This window comes from Ictalurus punctatus, unplaced genomic scaffold (assembly GCF_001660625.3).
Source record: "Ictalurus punctatus breed USDA103 unplaced genomic scaffold, Coco_2.0 tig00004250, whole genome shotgun sequence".
Lineage (NCBI taxonomy): Eukaryota > Metazoa > Chordata > Actinopteri > Siluriformes > Ictaluridae > Ictalurus > Ictalurus punctatus.
The window spans coordinates 1,991-16,487 of NW_026521100.1; positions in this window are offsets into that span (position 1 = coordinate 1,991).

Consider the following 14,497-nt stretch of genomic DNA (forward strand, 5'->3'; position numbering starts at 1 on the left):
GACGCACACAAACGCACTTTATTTTCACATTATTTAAAAGAATTTAAGTGTTATGTACTAAATTACCATAATTATGAGCACAAGTTGTTAAGTTGACAATCATTTTTAAAATTATGTTTCTCCATTTAGATTGTCTGCAGTAGAATGCAGTCTTTTAAACCAGGAAAATGACTGCCTTTAAGTTGTATAACATAGTAAGTAAATCCAGCGTGATTTACATTACAAATCTCATACGTAACATCTCTGCAGGATTTATAGACTTTAAAGCACTGAATGAAATGAGCAATATAGACAAAAAATAAATACTCTGTGTCTACTACTTTTATCTCTCATAGAACTATAAACAGTCCAAAGGCTGTGGAGCTAGAAGGCTACGTGTGCGAATGACAAAAGATTTTAAAAATAAAATAAAAAATGTATCAATACATGAAATTAGATTACACAATGTAGTTGAGGTTTACATGAATAAGCAGAAATGTAATCATGCTTATCTTTCCTATAGCACAAATGAAAAGCCCTCTCTAGATGAGCAGATTTGTCAAATGAAACTTTTTCCTTCTTTTCCACTGCTACGGTAAACTAAAGAGTGGATATTCAAATTACACTGCTAAATATGACTAGCATTAGCTACGTGTACTAGTGCAAAATAGTCCATCAGATGTATTAGCAGTGTAGCCTATACACGAGTCCACTATTGGTCATATCGCAACTGAGAACATGCCCAAATTCATTGCTTTAGTAGAATTTAATGGTAAGTGAAATGATAATCACATTGTAATGTCCTTAGTATTTGTTCAGTCTACAGGTCCTCTAACACTCTGTTAAATGAATAAATGTAAATGTACTACAACGTAAATTTTGTTTTAAATCAATTAACGCAGAAATTACACACACATGTTAAGTTGATGTAATTATCAACATTATTGTTGATATAACAACATATATGTCAACACCACTCATCAAAATAATGTGTACAACTTTAAATATTTAATTAATTCAATAAATTAGAATTTTTATCTTGCAACCACACATTAAATTTAGATTGTGGGGGTTTGTTTTGTATCGCTCCGCTGTTAGAAAATACATGATGGTTGAATGTGAACATAAATGAGCAGAATGTAAGCTTGTGAAATAAATTCAACTTTATTGATTGCACTTTTGAGAAAATGGCATGACTTTGAATAAATATGTACTGAAATAAATACTCTAAAACACTGATATACCCGAAGAAATGTAAAAAAAAAAAAAAAAGAAAAGAAAAAAAAGTTTTACATACCTTCTAAATAGGTCCCTTTAGGAGGTAAATGTTTTAAAGATGGTGTTTTTATAAGAAACGCGCGTATTACATGCCTTCTAAACTAACCCTTTAGGATGTAAAATGTTTAAAGTGCTGCTTAAAAGAATCGAGAGTTTTGTTTAAACTAGAAGACACATTTTCCGGGCAATGTCTTGTAGGCCTATACACAGTGTCCTACACATCTGAAGTGTGTGTGTATGTGGGTGTGGGGGTGTGCGTGCGTGTGTGTGGGTGTGTTAGAGAGAGAGAGAGAGAGAGAGAGAGAGAGAGAGAGAGAGAGAGAGAGAGAGTCATGTGTTTCCTGGGGGTTTGCTGACCAGAATGCTTACAGTGTGTTTATGTTAATGAATTAAGGGACGAGTCGTGTGTTTCAGGGTTTAACGATCCCTACAAATGTGTACATTTGTGGTTTAAGTGAATCTTTGTTTTTGAAATTACTTCTGTGGTAATTATCAGTCTGTGTAACTAATCTATCAGAAAATACTAGACCTGGTGACTGAATGTGGTAGATGTATTAGAATTTTGGACATGTTATGCATGTGTAGCTCCCTATGTGTATGATCTATGTGTAATCCTTCTGTCAAGAGATGAACAGACTGAGGTTTGTGAAATAATTGAACTATTTATTGCTATGTTGTTGAGAAAAACACTGTGATGTGTAAAACATTTCTACAGTCCTTCAAGGCTGTATGATGTCGTTGTTCTCTTTTACTGAAAGAAAGGTCAAAACCATCGGTGTTATTCGTTGTGGAGACTGAAGTGACAGTATGTCTGAAGAAAATGAAAATATGTATTACATATCCTACCTTCTAACCAGGTTAATTTAAGGGTGAAAAAACCTTTTTTAAAGACGGTGTTTTAAAAGAGTCGTGCATTTTGTTTAAACTATAAACGAGATTTCAGAAAATGGTTCGCCAATGAGGATACTTACACAGAACTATCGCTAAATACATAAGCTTTCGTCTATGCTTTGACATCCCATGTCCCAGCAGTACAATTATGACCTCTGATAACCATGTGGGTGTGCGGGGGTGGGTGTGAGAGAGAGAGACACACAGGTGTTCTTTGGGGGTTTTGCTGACCAGAATTTTTACAATGTGTCTGTTAACGAATTAAAGGGAGTCGTGTGTCTCAGTGTTAAAATAATGGCTAAGACGTCGTAGTTAAAACACAGAAGAAACTCTGCAACTATCTGTTACAATGTCTGCTCCGAGAAATCCTAATACCTTTAGAAGATTGCTGTGTATTCAATAACAAGAGGACCTGTTGAAATGAGAGAGGACCTGACTTTTGCTCCAAAATTTAAAAAAAAAAAAGCCTGCCACTTGAGTGCATACAATTTCCTTGTGGATGTTGCTCTAGCATTTAATGGTCTCTACAATCTCAGTCATGAGAATAGAATCTGTGAGCTGGGGCCCCTCAGGCGCCAGACCCACAGTTTCCATAGTTCTGGCCAAGGGTGATAAATCAGCCCTCCGGCTTGAGACAGTAGATCCACTCTAAGAGCTCAAATGGGGCACCTGACAGACCTTCCAGGACCACAGAAAGGTCCCAGGAAGGTATGCGTGGCCTGCAGATCGGCCTGCAGATCGGCCTCAGCCGCCTGACACAACGCATGAACCTCGAAGTTAGAGGATGTTGCCCCACAGAGACTCCATCAACAGGGGCATGACTGGCCAAAATGGTGGCCACATAAACCTGATTGTAGAAGGAGCCCACCCCGCTGAGAAACATTATTGTAAGAACTCCAGGACTGTAGCTATTGCGCATTTCACTGGGTCTAGCTGAAGTTCCTCACACCACAAGACAAAGAGCTGCCACTTGAATATATGGAAAATATCTATGAAGTGCAAACAATCTGTGTAACTGACATTTGGATAGGTTAATGAAGTGAATTCAATATGTAACCAACATTTAGAATTATTACTCGAGCATTATCGTATAATCAATATTGGTTAAAAAACATAATCTATATGTATAATCAACAGTTAGAAGCATAATCTAAATCCACAGAACAATGTTTGATCAGGTTCTATTCTGAGTGGATTTGAGTTGAATGAACTCTGTGTTTCAGTGCACAACAATTGTTCTTCTGTATTAGCTGTCTCCTGTCTCCACAGCAATAAAAATTGGCAGTAGATATTCGCATGTGTGAGTAAATAACTTTGAGGCAGATACAAATTAGGAAGTTAGGAGAGGGCCTCGGGAAAGGAGGTAGATATCAGCGGGGAAAACCGATAGAGACAGACAGATGCTCATTGAGGCCTAATAAGGGCGTCAAGGTCAAGACACACAAGCCTGTGTGTAAAAGAAACCTTTTTTTTGTAAAAGAAACATGTCCTCATGAAACCTTTTCAAGAAAAACAACTAACTGTGCATGTTCCACAATTTAAGATAACACATAGACATGAATATTTAATTGTGGCAAAAGAAGATTGGTCTATTTCAACGAGGAAAGGCAAAACCCCACCTACAGAGACTATGCTGTGGAGATAGGTATATAAAGACATGTTTGTGTATGCATAATTCAAACACTCTGCAGACTGTCACACTTTACTGATTTTCAATAAATTTTATTTACTTTTTGACATCTACTAAACTCTCTGTCTCTGAAGTTTTTGACCTAGGCTAAAAGGTTGATTTTATTCACGACACTCGCAGGCCACAATGGGTTCTAAAATTTGACAGAGGGGCCGGGCCAGGAACAGACGGATGGAGTGTTTCTGTGCACTAATATAAATGACATGTAAAAGCCATTACATGAAAGGATTTGGCCTTTAACAGGTAGCAAAGCATGAATATGCAAGGCTCATTGTACCAATTGTTTCCCAAATGCATTAATTTGAGAACACAGTAGAGAAACTCACGTCCAGTTTCAGTGGGAACAGTGTTGTTGATCTCCCTTTTTTGCCAGTGCATCAAACTCTGGAGTTAGTTTTGTTGTGGCAATTCTCAGGATAGATCCGGTGTTGGTCAGTTACCTGGATCTGTGATGGGCTTTGTTGATGTTCATGACGCTGAATTCAATTCAATTCAATTCAATTCAATTTTATTTGTATAGCGCTTTTTACAATAGACATTGTCTCAAAGCAGCTTTACAGAAATATCAACACGGTATACAGATATTAAAGGTGTGAATTTATCCCAACTGAGCAAGCCACTGAGTGGCGACGGTGGCAAGGAAAAACTCCCTAAGATGTTTTAAGAGGAAGAAACCTTGAGAGGAACCCGACTCAGAAGGGAACCCATCCTCATCTGGGTAACAACAGATATTGTGAAAAAGTTCATTATGGATTTATATGAAGTCTGTATGGTGTTAAGAGCAGCCGTAGTCCCAGCAGTCTGGAATTAAAGAAGATTTGAGCTCCATCCAGAGGCTGAAAGGATCAGGATCTCTAGTATCTCCATAAATTCGTGTGGGGCTCGGCGAAAGGAGAGAGGGAGAAAGTAGAACAGAATCTAGTCAGGGTAGGCTTGAGTAAACAAATACGTTTTAAGCTTAGACTTAAACACTGAGACTGTGTCTGAGTCCCGAACACTAATAGGAAGACTGTTCCATAACTGTGGGGCCCTATAAGAGAAAGCTCTTCCCCCTGCTGTAGCCTTCACTATTCAAGGTACCGTCAGATAGCCTGCTCTTTGATCTAAGTAGGCGTGGCGGATCATATAAAACCAAAAGGTCGCTTAGATATTGTGGCGCGAGACCGTTTAGTGCTTTATAGGTTAATAAGAGTATTTTATAATTAATGCGAGATTTTACTGGGAGCCAATGCAGTACTGATAATATCGGTGTGATATGGTCGTATCTTCTAGTTCTAGTTAGGACTCTAGCAGCTGCATTCTGGACTAATTGGAGCTTATTTATATTCCTACTGGAACATCCAGACAGTATGGCATTACAGTAATCTAATCTAGAGGTGACGAATGCATGAACTAGTATTTCCGCATCATGTAGTGACAATATGTTTCTTATTTTAGAAATATTTCTGAGATGAAAGAAGGCTATCCTAGTAATATTATCTACATGAGCATCAAATGATAGGCTGGAGTCAATAATCACTCCAAGGTCTTTAACTGCTGCACATGATGAAACAGAAAGACCATCCAGAGTAACCATGTGATCAGAAAGGATACTTCTAGCTACACGTGGGCCTAATAAAAGTATTTCTGTTTTATCAGAATTAAGCAGAAGGAAGTTAATTAACATCCAATGTCTAATGTCCTTTACACAATCCTCAACTTTACTAAGCTTATGTCTGTCCTCTGGCTTCGCTGAAACATACAATATGTGTGACATATGTGAATGTCTGCACACATACGTAGGTCGAGCCAAACCATGTCAGCATCTTCTGTGCCGTCCTCCGGAGGTTTGGAAACGTCTCTTCATTAAGTGAAGCATAAAAGTCATTCAGTTTAAGAGAGTTGAACTTCTCCGATCGATCGATCAGTTCCAATTGCAGCTCCTGTGGTGCTGTTTCAGGGTCTTGTGACAGGGGACAGGACAAAGCTGAACCGACGGCAGAATTCTCTGTGCAGGTCGCCCAGTGATTTGCTGTATTTCTTCACGTTTCGGGACGCCTCTTTCTCCATGGCTAGTGTGTGGAATGAAAGAGAGATTTGATTGAAATTTGACTGGAGAATAAAGTCAGCTTGGATTTGAAGGCTCTAACATTTGTGTACATGTCGTGCACAAACTGATCTTTCCCCTGTAGCTTGATGTTCAGCTCATTCGTGTGTGAAAATATGTCCACAGCAAACGCAAAGTCACAAAGCCAGTTGTTGTCGCTTAGCTCAGAAAATTAGTCGGATTTCCAAAATAACTCCAAAAATGCGATAATTTCCTCTTTGAGCTCCCACACTCGTTGAAACACTTTGCCCAAACTTAACCAGCGGATCCGAGAGTGGTAGAGGGGTCCTGGTGATCCGCATCAGTTTCCTCCAGGAACTTAAGAAACTGACGATGCTGAAGTCCCCTTGCTCGTATAAAGTTAACAAGTTTTACGACTGGATTCACAACATGATGAAGCTGCAATATAGACTTACACAGAGATTCCTGATGAATGATGCAGTGAAGGAAAACATCCTGCTCAGGGTTCACTTTGCATCCTGCACAGGGTTCCTTCACTTTGTCCTGGATTCTTTTCAATAGCCCAGTGTTTTTTCCAGTTAAATTTGCCGATCCATCCGTGGTGACATTGGCAAGTTTACTCCAAGGTATCTTCATTCTCTTGATGACAGCAGACACCTGGTTATACAAGTCCTCTCCCCGCCTTTTTCCTTTCAGGGACTCCATGGTCAAAAACTCCTCCGTTATCTCAAAACTGTCGTTAATCCTTCGGATAAAATTAGGAGCTGAGCAGTGTCTTATGTCGTTACTTTCATCCAGTGCTCGTGAATATAACTTAAAAGACTCCCTCTTTTGTTTAATTCGCTGGCGATATCTTCGTCAATTAGTTCCACACGGCAAGTCACAGTCCTGTGTGATGAACTGATTTTTCAAAATTTAATTTGCTCTCCGGACACAGGAGAACTGCTCTCTCTACCATGCATTCTTTCAAAAACTCACCTTCGGAGAAAGGCTTGCTAGCCTTTGCTAATTTGAATGCCAGCAAAAAACTTGCCTTGGTACTTCACTCTTGAATCGCAGTTTGTTGCTGAAAATTTTTTTGCTGAGTCTGTAAATTATCCGTCAACCTCTGACCGTAGCCGCCCGTTCTTGCGTTGACTGCTTGCTAGCGTAGTTGGCAATGCTTCGTGGCAAAGTGACGGCTGATATTGTATTCTCTGAAAACCGCAACAGTTTCTTGGCATATCAGGCATACAACCGTTGATCGGACTTCAGTGAAAAAATATTTTGTTGTCCACTCCTTATTAAACACTCGGCACTCACTGTCCACTTTTCTTTTCTTTGGTCCACTCATTTTTACAGAAGGGCTCAAAGGGCAAAGCGAAAAAGTGAAGTAGAGAGTAATACACCACACTGAGGTTTAATCATATAATTTGGACAAGTTCGGATTAAAGCCGGATTAAAAAGCCCAACAGGCCGTATATGACCCTCAGGCCGTAGTTTGCCCATGCCTGGTCTAAACATACATGCATCGACAGCTCCGTGTCAATAACACGATTTCCTACCACAAAAACGTGAGCGGCTGCAAGCAAATAAGCAACCTACTTATACTGCAAGCAAATATGACTCATTTGATCTACAGCTACTGTGCGGCTAGAAAGTTTAACGTTTACAGTTTTCTGTATTTCTCCATACATTTGACCTGAAACCTGATCAGATCTTCATCCAAGTCCTTAAACTAGGTAAAAGAGAACCCGGTTAACAACAGATGCAAAACAAACAGTAGTTTTTACAGTTATTTATTAAGCAAAAATGATCCAGCGTTAAATATCTTTGTAGGAAAAGGAATGTGAAGTCTAGGAGTACGAGTTCATTTAAATGGGGCTGATTGAAGTCAGGCGTTTCAATCAAGGGAATGGCAATTAGGCCCGCCCATGTCTCAAGAACATTAACTTGCATCTTCACCATCAAAGTCTGGTCTTCACCACACGGGTTTATGGAAGTGTGCCCTGCCTCGATCAAAGGACATTCCTGAGGACCTCAGCAAAAGAGAGTTGTCAATGCTCACCGGCTTGGAAAGGATTACAGAGCCATTTCTAAAGAGTTTGGCTTCCACCAATCCACTGTGGGGTAAATGACATACACATGCAGGAAATTCAGCACCACTGTTACTCTCCCGAGGACTGGGCGTCCAGCAAAAAAAGATCACTCCAAGGGTGTGGTGAATAATATCACAGTAAGTATAAAGAACCTAAGGGTAACATCTCAGAACCTACAGGCCACTACTTTCCATAAAAGAAAGTATGCCTGTCTGAAGTTTGCTCAAATCCATGTGGATATGCCAGGAGCCTACTGGAAGAATGTTCTATGGACAGATGAGTCCAGAACAGAACTTCTTGCTTTAATTGAAAATCATTGTTTGATGCAAACCGAAAATAGCATCCCAACATAAGAACTTCATCCCAACCGTGAAGCATGGGGGTGGCAGCATTATGGTTTGGGGCTGCTTTGGGTCCGAACCAGCTTGCCATTACTGATGGACCTACGAATCCTAGATTGTACCAGTAGAATGTCAGGGTATCTGTCTGTGAACTCAAGCTTAACTGTAAGTGGGCCTTGCAGCAGAGACAACGACCTTAAGCACACAAATACGTCTACAGAGAAATGGTTAAAGCAGAAGAAATTGAACAATTTGGAATGGCCAAGTCAGACCTTAACCCAATAGAAATGTTGTGGAAGGACCTAAAAAGAGCAGTTCGTGCAAAGAAGCCTGCCAGCATCATTGAGTTGAAGCAGGAGGAGTGAGCCAAAATTCCTCAAACCCATTGTGCAGGATTGAGTCATCGGAAATGTTTGCTTCAAGTTATTGCTGCTCAAACGTCTCACACCAGTTACTGAAATCAAAAGTTTACATAATTTTTTCAGCAAAGGTGTTTAATGTTGGGTAATTGTGCTCAGTGAATAAATGTGAAAACTATAATGCATTTGTTTAATTGGGTTCTCTTTATCTAGTTTTAGGGCTTGGATGGGAGTTCTGTTCACATTTCAGGTCAAATGAATTTAATTTTATACTTGTTTGTATTCTTTTTTGATTTTGGCTATAAAATCTTTAGATTTTTATCTTTCATATATTTTCTGGATTGTTCTGGTAAAGTCTTGAAATTGCTGCTCCTGAAATCAAAACTGGTGTTTCGAGATGTTTTTGTATCCGTTATGGCCTCCAATACCATAGTTAAAAAATAATAATTTAAAAGTCACTTCTGGGGAAAAATTATACAATTTTAATGCTTCAACATGCACTAGACTTGTGTTCGTCCAATTAAATGCTCTCTAGAATGTGTAGGAATGTGTGGGTCTTGAGGCGGGTCTTGCTCAACAGTAGCAGCTCATTAGCATCAATGTTCTTCAGAGCTGGGCGTATCCCAAACACTGTTAGCTGTTGTGTAACACTTCAACATGCCACCACTCTTATTTCCTGTTTCAAAAAGAAATACGTCGTCATACAGAATCAAATCACAGCTCTCAAAGTTGCTTTGTGGGGACTGTAAAGTAAAAAAATGAGCGCATTGTTCATCTTCCTTTAAAGGTGCAATAGTTTTATTTATTTATTTATTTTTCACTTGTACAAATAACCTGGGAGATATGTAGAACATGATAAAAATAATGGATTAAGTTGTGGCCTTAGCAAAAGTGCATCAAGTCACTTAGAAAACCTGTTTAAAAAAAATAGACTTCTGGTCTGGAAAGCTTGTTTGTGTTTGGATGTGCCTCCTGTCAATCATTTTAGAGTTCAAATCCTGTTTTTTCCCCGAAGATCCATAATCACTAATATCCCTCCAGCTATGTGCTAAATGTTCATCACTTGTCAGTTACTTTGAAACAAAAAGGTTCTGCTGAATATATGGTTTGTACAGTATGTAAGATGTACCTTTTTATAAGTCTTGATTCTTTTTTTATTTTAAAGTGCACCTATTATGTTTAAAAGTTTCAAAAATCAAAGCGTACGACAAACGGAGTTATTAACCCACAAAAGAAGGAACTGATTCTCAAGAACTGAAACGAGTCGTTAGTAATTCCAGACTTACTTCCTGTACTAACCTACATAGATTTGTAATAAAAATCCCTGGTCTCTGAAAGGAGGAGTTTAGAGTGAAACTTTTAGAATGGATCATTTAACGAGTCGTTTTTGACACTGGGTGGAAAAAAGGTAATGTTGCAATATAAATTATGAGCACATCAAACCCTCACACTATTTTATTTTATTTTTTTTACCTTGGATGCATATAAATCTATTGTACGAGACCTTTAAAACAAAATTAGGCACGTTTCAAAGCCATAATGGGTGCTCTTTAATTTTCTATAAGATCAACTCATACAGTAATGATGGCTTGAAGGGAATTGCAGGTTTATATTCATAGGCTCAAAAAGTATGATGTATTGTTCTTTAATTATTGTAGGGCTGCAACTAATGATTATTTTGATAATTGATTAATCTGATTTTTTTTAACTAAACTTTTTTTCAATTAGATTTTGTTTATTATAATAAAATAACCCCCCAATACCCTCAGGGTATTTGTGTGTGGACTTTTAAAAAAAAAATGCAAAAGGCACATATAGTTTTACTAATATAATCTTTAATTTTTACATTTAAACCTTTCAAACATTGGTCATTTGTCTACAGTTTGTCCAGTTTTAAGCAGCAAAACTTTAAATAATACCCAAAATATAAATAATCAAAAACAAAGGTAAAAATTTAGTTTTAGTGCATGGGGGATTTCTCCTCTGAACAAATTCACTCATGGAGAGCTGTTTCTTTCTGAAATAAATAAATTTAAAAAACAGCAATTGAGTATGCAAGAAGCAATTTATATGTAAATTAATATTTTCATTGTTTATAATGATAATTGCTGATGGCAACCATGATTAATATAAGAGATCTAAATAATATATAATTTATACATGTTTTAACCATTTTTTGCTAAATTTCTTTTACACAGACATGCTGTACTTCAGATGTGACAATATAAACCAAATATATCTCAAATATATAATTCATTCTGTTAATTTATTCTGTTAATTTATATAACATAGTAGAGCCGCAGTAGATGGCATTTGAAAAACAGATCAAAGTTAACTGTAGCAGACACACAGAGAAACGCAGCAAGCTAACAGGCTTGTTTAAAAGGACAGGAACAATTATACACTAACGCATAAGTATTCGATGAAAACCACTACAGTGACTACAAAATCTTTTACTGCTGCTGTTATCACCTGCCTTTAGATTGACTGCTTGACTTTGTTCACACCGTGTTTAATTTAACCTGTTTCTGTGGTAGCGCGATTTTAATCCATCAATATGCTGCACAACCTGATGCTCGAGACAAAATACATCTAGTGTGACTGTCCCGAAGTTAGTAAACAAAGCTTTTTACACAATAGCATGGAATTAAACTAGACTACACCATTTTCACATCTTCATATAATGTGGATATTACTCAGGTTTTTGCTTACCGTGCTGATGTTCCATCAGCGTCCATGACACCAACGTGTTTTCGTTTCATGTGCTCGTACATCACTGTGGTACTCCCGCGTCACACAAACTCCACTTTGAAGAACATGCACGTTACCATCTTTGCTGCATTTAATGTAAAATGCTCCCATGCCTTAGATGACTTGGGACGCACACTTTTTTTTTTACCGCCGGGTTATCTGTTTTGCACCTGTGTTTTCATGAAAGCGACGTCATACATAAACGCCATCCGTGACGTCAGCAGACCAACTAATCGATAATGACATTCATTGCCGAAGGTTTTCATAATTGATTATTATCGATTAGTTGTTGCAGCCGTAAATTATTTTAATCGTAATCACTCAGTACATCGTCTATTTGCAGGTATAGCATGACAAATAATTAACCTTGAAGCGTTCGTCCATCCATCCATCTTCTATACTTATTATCCTCTTCAGGGTGACGGGGAACCTGGAGCCTATCCCAGGGAACATTGGGCACAAGGCGGGGTACACCCTGGACAGGGTGCCAATCCATCACAGGGCACAATCACACACACCCATTCATACACTATGGATGCTTTGGACATGCCAATCAGCCTACCATGCATGTGTTTGGACTGGGGGAGGAAACCGGAGTACCCGGAGGAAACCCCCGCAGCAAGGTCCATCGAGGAAAGGAATTCCGTATTATAAGCTGATGTTTTCCGACTTCACTAACCAATTTAAAGATCTAAACATCGATTGGGTGGAAGACTCGAGCAAAGAAATATATCTTTTAATTGTTGATCGAGTTTATAGTAACCCTGTGGCTTTCAGAAATTTGGAGGAAGACCAAAACAAAGAATGTCTCCAAAACTTACAGAATAAAATCCTATCTGAACACCTGAGAGATACAACTTGGTTAGTCGCTGTAAGAAGGCTCCCAGTAAGAGCCGGTGTGAAATGGAGCTGTTTTGTAAAAACCAGTAAATGCCCGATGCCTAACTGTAATGAAGAGGAAACACTCGAACATTTCCTGTTAGAGTGTTATCGCTCTAAAGAAACATGGGATAAAATAAAAATCGTTGGTCTTAATATAGAAATAAATATGAACTCAATTTTCTATGGCATTTTTAAAGAAAATTGTAGCAAGACTCAGCATGACTTCATTTGGTTCATAATATGTTTGACTAAATCTAAACTCTGGAAAACAAGAACCAAAATGACTATAAATCAAACGTTTATATCCAGTGATATTATATTCAAAGACATTCAAAAAGAACTAAGAAGACTAAAAAGCAGCACATCTTGGTTTAAAGACTCTTCAGTGTGGGACTCTATTTGCGTGTAATTGTACCTTGACTATGTAAGTTTTTTTTTTCTTTCTTTCTGAATATGATTTTGTCATATCGGGTGGTAAAGGACTCGGCAAAGGAGGCGCTAAGCGTCACCGTAAGGTGCTTCGCGATAACATCCAGGGGATCACCAAGCCGGCTATTCGCCGTCTGGCTCGCCGTGGTGGTGTAAAGCGTATTTCTGGTCTGATCTATGAAGAGACTCGCGGTGTGCTGAAAGTGTTCCTGGAGAACGTGATCCGCGACGCCGTCACCTACACCGAGCATGCTAAGAGAAAGACCGTGACCGCCATGGATGTGGTGTACGCCCTGAAACGCCAGGGACGCACCCTGTACGGCTTCGGCGGTTAAACGCTCTAACACCGAACGACGCGAATACAACGGCTCTTTTAAGAGCCACCCACATGTCTAGAAAAAGAGCTGTTCCGTGTGTGAAAAAAGTCAAAAACCTTTTTCTTTCGTCACGCATAAGGCATCAAACGCTGTACACAAGTAGCATAAGAACTTCTATCTGTATACATAAAAAGAGGCAATCTATTAGTATTTTTGTAACAAACTATAAATATAACTATTTAATACTGTATGCACAGTACTAAATATTATTATAATGTGTTTGTTTAAAACGAGTTAGAAGACTGTTTTAGTAAAAACTTACTTATATATTTCTCTCTCTCTCTCTCTCTCTCTCTCTCTCTCTCTCTCACACACACACACACACACACACACACACACACACACACATATATATATATATATATATATATATATATATATATATATATATATATATATATATTTACATTCATTCACTTAGCAAACGCTTTTATCCAAAGCGACTTACAAATGAGAAAGATACAAGCATACAAAGATACAAAATTTTCTTGTGTGTACTTGCGCTTTCTATGAACGTGTATGCACACTTTGATAGATGAACCACTGGTCTAGTGGTGTTTTATACTTGAACAAGCTTTGTTTGCTTGGCTCTAAATCCCTAGTTTGACTTCATATGACCCACTGCTCCAAATGTTACTAGAACAATTTCAGCACATGGCCAAAACACAAGGTGAAATAGTTTTTCTCCAGCCAGGATATTAAAGAAGGCTCTATATGCCCTCTCTGTAGCTGGCATTATTGAGTTTTTGTGCAGTGCCTGATGAAACTGCTCTGTCTGGCAAGTTTTCTATTTATGAATCTTGATGGCTGAAGTCTATATTTTAAAGGTACAATAGGTCACACTTTCTATCAGAACATGTAAGACTAATCCTTTTGTAACAGAACTGAAGGTAAAGAAGCCAGAACACCTTGTCTGTAGTGAACCAGTAATATTCAAAAGATTCAAACTGTGTATATTTAACCTTTTTTCTTTGTGTTATATGTCTGCTCTGCTGCACATAAAATAATGCCAAGTCTCTTAGGAAGGAAAGGTTAAGGATTGTGTTTTGTTGTCATCTTATGGTCAGTTTTGGAAAATTGCACTGATGAGTATCTAGGGAAAATGCATCTGCACATTCCTCAGTAATTTCTTACGATAAATTCTTGAATCATTCAACACTATAAGCTCACGATGAGTTCATCTGTTGCATCACTGTTAGATGTTTACACAAAAGGGGAGGTTTAAGTGAAATATTAATCAAGTTGTACATGATTTTTGTATCATGTGTAACTTGTTATTCCTCCATTACAGTGAAGAGGAAATGGAAAATCATTACAATATGATTGAACAAATCAGAGAGGATGTCAGAGTGGGGGAACATGTGTAAAAGTAACCCCAACACATGCACAAGATGT